The sequence below is a fragment of the Perissodus microlepis genome, chromosome 2 (genome assembly GCF_051167445.1).
Source record: "Perissodus microlepis isolate ML-2025 ecotype Zambia chromosome 2, ASM5116744v1, whole genome shotgun sequence".
NCBI classification, from domain to species: domain Eukaryota; kingdom Metazoa; phylum Chordata; class Actinopteri; order Cichliformes; family Cichlidae; genus Perissodus; species Perissodus microlepis.
In genome coordinates this window covers 19,296,290-19,303,293 of record NC_140462.1, presented here as the reverse complement: position 1 = coordinate 19,303,293, position 7,004 = coordinate 19,296,290, and positions in this window count along the sequence as shown.

Genomic DNA, 7,004 nt, shown 5'->3' with positions numbered 1-7,004 from the left:
CATTCTCTTGAGTATGTCTGGTGAAAAAAGAAAGCTTTTCGCCCCTATTCCTCAGCAGTCAGGACACGTGAATGGTTTCGTAACCTTTCTCATTCTCTCTGCACAAACAGAAAGGGATTTTGGCAGTAAATGACAACATTACAGTAAATATATTAAATCACCTAAATTAAATACCACTGTTTATGACTCAAAGTTATGATTTCTTCTCAGGCTATCACACAAATCATCAATTTCCCTCCATGCTTATTACATCTATGAGTGTTTTCATTTTGCAGCTTGACATTGTAACAAATAACATTTAGATATTAGATCAGAAAAATGCGCTTTTACCTCTGAGTGAGCTGCTTCCTCAATCCTGTTTACCCTTTCAGAGCTAATGGGTCATAAATATACATGTCATTAGGAAAGAGGGGAAGGCAGAGAAGGCCCGTGCTCTCCTGTATGATGTATGTGCACATATTTCCATCTTTCCCTCATCTTGCTCAGGTTCTACATGTGGTGCTGCTGTGAGCCGGCAGTCATTGCTGTGCACTGTTATCAGTCATTTCCTGGCATGGTGTCTTCTGGCAGAGGAATAAGCTTCCATGGCCAGTGATAACTCCCACTGCCAACAGATACCTCTGCATGGGTAAAGCATGACTGGGCCTACTGATAGTCCTCACTCCCCATGTGTGTGTGTGTGTGAGAGAGAGAGATGCACAGTGGCTTCATGGCTTGCATGAGTTTTTGTTTACTCATGAAGGATATCTACCAGTTTCCATGCAAATGTGTATGTGTTGGATTAAGTACATGTGTGTGTCTGTCCATAGGGAGCAGGGAACCATATGGATTATGATGCCAAACAGGATTTTTTTAAACTCTGGTCTCCAGATCCTCCCCACAGAGCGAAACTCTAATAACTCCAAATGTGTGCTGTTACTGAGAATAGTGTCATTCGCACTTGACATCACTGCTGAGCTTATTTGGACACTTCTGACGCTCAAATTATTCTGCAGTGTTACCCTGCTTGTAAGAAAACATGGTCTCTAGTGTGCGGATATAATAACTCTGTTTGTTCTCCAGACACGCAAGAAATATTCTCTGTTAACATGCTGCATATGGTTTGAATCAAAGCTAAATGACATGCAAGTTCATTCAAGTATCATATTACAACATAACTAGGTTTTTTGTGTGTGTTGTTTTGATTGAAACAACTAGTGCTGGGTATTGAAACCAGGTGTTGGCTTTTCCCTGGGTAGCTGTGTCATGCTCCTGAATATGCTGCAGTTCTAGATCAGTAGAGAAGAGACACGAAATAATGGTATCGTAATTAAACTGAGGCTCAATGTTTAGTGGCACTGAAAGGGGTGGGTCCAGACAGGTGGTCAGGTGTGGCACAGGATCCCTTTCTATAGGAGTAGAAGGTGATAGATAGTTGAACTGTTTATTTTCCAAAGGAGTGTCAGCATAGCATACACTTACCAGCCACTTCATTAGGTATAACAGTTCAACTTCTACTAAAAATATATGTTCAATCATCCAATTACATGGAACCAATCCATTGGATTTAGGCATGTAGACATGGTTAAGAGGACCTGCTGAAATTTAAACCAAGCATTAGAATGGAAAAGAAAGGTGATTTGAGTGACTTTGAATGTGAAATGGTCGCTGTTGCCAGATGGGCTGGTGTAGGTATTTCAGAAACTGCTGATCCACTGAGATTTTCCCATAAAACCTCCACCAGAGTTCAAGAGAACGGTACAAAAAAAGTGAAAATATCCATTGAGCAGCAGTTCTCCGGGTGAAAATGCCTTGTTGATGTCAGAGATCAGAGGAAGATGGCCAGACTGCTTTGACTTGATAGGAAGGTTACAGAAATTCAAATAATTAGTCATTACCAGTGTTGGGCAAGTTACTTTGAAAAAGTAATTATTATAGTTACTAGTTACTTCTTCAAAAAAGTAACTGAGTTAGTAACTGAGTTACAAGATTCTAAAAGTAATTTAATTACTTGAAAAGTAACTATTCCGTTACTTTATAAAAAAAAATGTTTAACCCTCTGGGGTCCAGGGTATAATTGGCCATTTGACTACTTTTGATGTTTCCTCTACATTTCACCGTTAAAAACTATTTACTTTGCCTTGTTTGGTATCATTCTTTTCAGCACAACCTCACGTGTCTGAATTTACAGTTAGGTTTTCATTTTGACATACTGTATTAACATAATTGATCTAAAATCAGACAAAAAACATAAAATCCGAGTAGAAAATGTTATATTTTTTACTGTAACAACCACAAACATGTTTAATGAATTATATTTCATAACTTTAAATGCAAATATAAATTGTCAATTTTAAAATCATATGCACACGTTTTGCAAACAACAAAGTTATTTGCATCCATTTACCTTTTACCCTTTTTTTAAAATAGCCATTTCAAACTATTTACATAACAATCAGGTGTTCTGCATTCATTAAGATGCCACACAAATTATTTGTGCCGCTCCAAAAAAATAATTTCTGTCCACTATAAAGGAGAACATCACAGCCTGATACCTGCAGGTCTGACAGCAGCAGGTGTATCACTCCTGTTTCTACCTGGAGACAGCAGTCACCTCATTGTTCTGACACACAACACAAAACTATCCACAACACTACACACTAACTACACAAGACAACACATTAACTACACACTCCAAACACGCTAAATGTCACAAATCTCTCACATCTCAAAACTCGCTCTCTCTCTTTTTCTGCTGTCTTTATCTCTCTCTCTCTCTTTCTCGCCATCACTCCTAAAACTTCCCCCTCTTCCTAAACAACCAAATGTCATGTTGCCATATCATTTTTTGATTGGTTGACATGGTACATTTTTCCACCAACACGAAAGGGCTGTTTTTTGTTTTTTAATTTTTTGGTCATGTGCAGAGAGTGCTTGCTAGCGCTGTCCTTAGACAGCAAACATGACAAAAACACCGCCTATATATTGTTTATCATGACTCTGGTGTTACGTGGCCTATCAACACAATTATAAACTGGTATATATCACCTTGTTGCTTTGTCATCTTAAAGTGGTCGTGTGATTGGCTTACCACGACTACTTTCACCTGGAGCTAGGGGGGCAAAACATACGATTGTTTTGCCCCCCTAGCTCCAGGTGTTGTGCCAAAAAGTGATCATCTACCAGAAAGTGATTGCCGCCCGCGGGAGCGCGTGCAGCTGCTTAAAGCTGTAGCGCCCAGATTACAGCTACTTACGGTAAGCTGAACACAGCTTCAACCGTCTGTTTGTTGAAAAATAGTAACGCAACCGCACCGCATTTTCTTGTTAGTAACGGTAACGGCATTGTAACAACAGAAATAGTAATTAGTTAGATTACTCGTTACTGAAAAAACTTACTTGTACTTGTAACGCTGTTATTTCCATCACTGGTCATTACAAACAAGATATGCAGAAGAGCATCTCTGAATTAATTAAATCGGCAACAGGAGCAGAAGACCACACTCTGTGCCAGAAGACTGGAAAAGTGTCACCTGATCTGATTAGTCTGTGGCTGGTGATTGCTGTGTAATGGTGTAGTGGTACAGCATAGCTGAATATTGTTTCTGATCATGTACCTTTACAACCAGAGTGTACCCATCTTGTGATGGCTGCTTCCAGCAGGAACATATGCATGTCACAAAGCTCAAATTATCTCAAACAGTTTTTTTGAACATACTCAAAGGCCTCCAGAGACACCAGATCTAAGTTAAGTAGAGCACCTTTGCATGTGGTGGAATGAAAAACTATGTCATGGATATGCAGCAACAGCATGTCTGAGTAATGTTTCCATCATCTTGTTACTCTTAACGGCACAAATTACCATCAAGAATTGAGGCAGCTCTGAAGGCAATAGGGGGTCCAGCCTGGTAAGTGGTACCAGGGTGTACTTTATGAAGTGGCCAGTGAGTCTAGAGCCTAATTTGATCTCAAGAGAGAAAGATCAATAGCAATAACATGCACTCCATTTATATTTTCTCTAGATTTAAGAAGTACATTCTGCTGAAATCACACTCTGAAGTGAAAAATGGTTGGATTTTACAATAAAAATTGCCAGACAACAGAAGGCATTATTTCTTGTTAAATCATTTTTACTCATTCAGTGAGTAACCCATTTACAAAACAGCCTGAGACGTCATCAGAAAAATAAGCACTGATTACTCTACGTCTACATTAAAGTTTATAGCTCAGAGTGGAAAAGAAAGAAACTGTCACAGTATTTAATGTCTTTCTGACTCATGACTTTTATAGATCCGGAAATACTTTTACCCACCCATTTTTACTCTTGTGTAATGTTAGCGCCACTCCCAAAAGGGTTTTTTTTTGTGTTTTTCTTACTGAAAACATTGAAGTAATTACTGAATTCAGTGCAATTTTTCATGCTTTGCAAAGCTGGCTAAATTGGACGGATGGATGGATGGATGGATAGAATCAGGCTGGTTCTGGTATGAGATGGATTTGAACATTTCCTGATTCTTGAATACAAAAACAGTCATAAAAAAGACTAACAATAACAGCAAATGTAACAAGATACAAAATGATCATCAAATATTGCAACAAAAAACCACAAAATGATGTAATTCAACTTCAAAGAGGTAAAAAAAAAAATGAAGTGCAAAATGACTATAAGTATCACATGATTGCGCCAATTATGAGATATTGAGATGTTTGGTGCTACAAAAAGCAGATTTTTTTTGATAGTCACAGAAGAATATGTAATGTTTATTTGACAGTTATTACACTGATGTGCATATTGTAACTATTTTTTTAAAAAATGATCAGCTTTTATGACTGTCTCCCCAGCGCCTCCTGCAGCTCACCCGACAGCATTCAAAAGTTTTTAAATCCACCCCTGGATGTTGCGCCTGAATTTCTGAGATTACAGAAAGAAAGACAGCTGAGCGCTTTAGGAAAAAAAAAAGTTTCTTTATAAATAAAGTCTGTGTTGATTTGATTTGACATTTGGCACACTTCAAATATTTCTCCTTATAATCTCCTCCTAACATTTGCGCAACGGTTCTCAGAAGAAACACACGCTTCCCCAGTCAAACAAAACTTTTTCCTATACTATTTACAGTTGTTTTCTTATTTCAAACATTTAACAAAAAAATCTCATACTCCCCAAATGTCAGCCTGTGAAAAAGAAAACAGGTGGAGAGTGTGTTTGCTGTGTAAAGACCAAATTACATTCAATCAGCATGCTCGGGGAAAGAAATTTCCCCCGCCTCATGCCAACCTCTGCAAATAAAAACAACAAAAATCAATTGGCTGTTTCATGATTGACCAAATCCCCTCACCTGCGAGTCTTGAAATCCAATGACCTGCAAGGCTGCGTCTCACCTAGAGAATGATAATGTATTCTTTTAACTAATTCTAACATAACCAATTAAAACCCATTAATACTGTGTATTGACATTGTATGTTCCTGTTTTCTTTTGTGGTGAAAAAAAAGAAAAATTTTCTCTGGTGACTTAAAACATTTTTTTTTGTAATTTTATAGATTTTTATTTGCACATGCATGCCCTTTGGTTACACCTTGCTTTTTAGATAGCAAAAAATGGTCAACATTTAACATCAGCTGTAGAAATCCTCTGGCACATCATAGGAAGGTTTTTCGTTTTGTTATTTTAGCTCAGGAACCAGAGTGGGTTGTCTTGAGGAGAAAGAAAGATACTGAACCCCAAATTCCCCTTGTTACACATCCACTGGTGTGTGAGTGTGTGCTTGATAACAGCATAGAATAAAGTGCTTTGTAAATTGGCGATTGTGGTGCTCAGAGAGAGTAGAAAAGCTCCAAGTACCAGTCCGTTCATCATTTTTAGCCACGGTATCTTCTGGATTTAGGCATGAAGGTATTGATCACCAATTTGGTCCAAAATGAAAGGATGCCAACAGGATGGCATATAAGGTTTAGAATTATATCAACTGAGATTCATAAGGTTTGGGGTTATGCAAATGATTTTTGCTATGATTCGACATTTCATCAAAAAACGATTTGATATTTGACTTTTACAACAAACTGTAAAGCTGTAAAACTTTTAGTTACTGATCAAACAAGAAACTGAAAGCAGATCAGACATGAGCTCAGATTACAGTTAATAAAACAGGCTTGACAGTAAAAAGCAGTAAAGACATGAGGTCTTTACTGCTTTTATGTAAGCTCTGCAGTGAGAGGAGAGGATAACTTTGTTTAAAAGTATTGTTTAAGTTTCATTTCCACAGATAAAGGATTTTCGATTTATTCAGTTGTATTTGCAGTTGTTAAATAAGCACATATTCTTTTTTTCACAATAGAATGAGAATAACTCAAAGCCTGCCTAGTCAAACTTCTCTATTGGTCTCAGCTTCAGGCGCGACATATTTCAAACTGCTGCAGACATTAAACCCTGACATCATCTTTGTTGTGTCTGTTGTAAGTCAGAGATGTTGACCTGGCACGCGTGTCCTTAAAACTCTGAATCACAAATCAACCAGACGGATTTAATCAGATATTTTCAACCACTGACCTTGGTCACAGAACATAAAGGCAGCGCATCCACTGCATGAATACAAAATGTCTCTCAGAGCAGGAGAAGCATATGCAGCATCTGTGCAGTATCTTCCACATCACAGAATCTCTCTATTTCTTACATTCCCTCTGAAGTCAGAGGAGGAATATACAACAGCAGCTGAAACCTTGGCTTGCCATCCTTCAATCTCGCAGATCAAACGGTGTAGCCAACAATCCTGAGGAGCCTCAGAACATTTTCTCATACATCTGTCAACATTTTCAGGTGCTCCACCGCCCTCGCGATTCCAACAAGAGCAAGTTTGAGCATTAAAAGTCCCCCAGAGATGCAAACGGAGGAAAAAAAAGAGAGAGAGAGAGGACATTGATCTGGTTGTGTAACACTGTGCAGTTTGCCATAGGTCAATGAAATTCCATCAGCTTTTCTTCCCTTTGGTCAATATCTATCTGAAGAGTCTCTACACACATTGTCTTCTCTT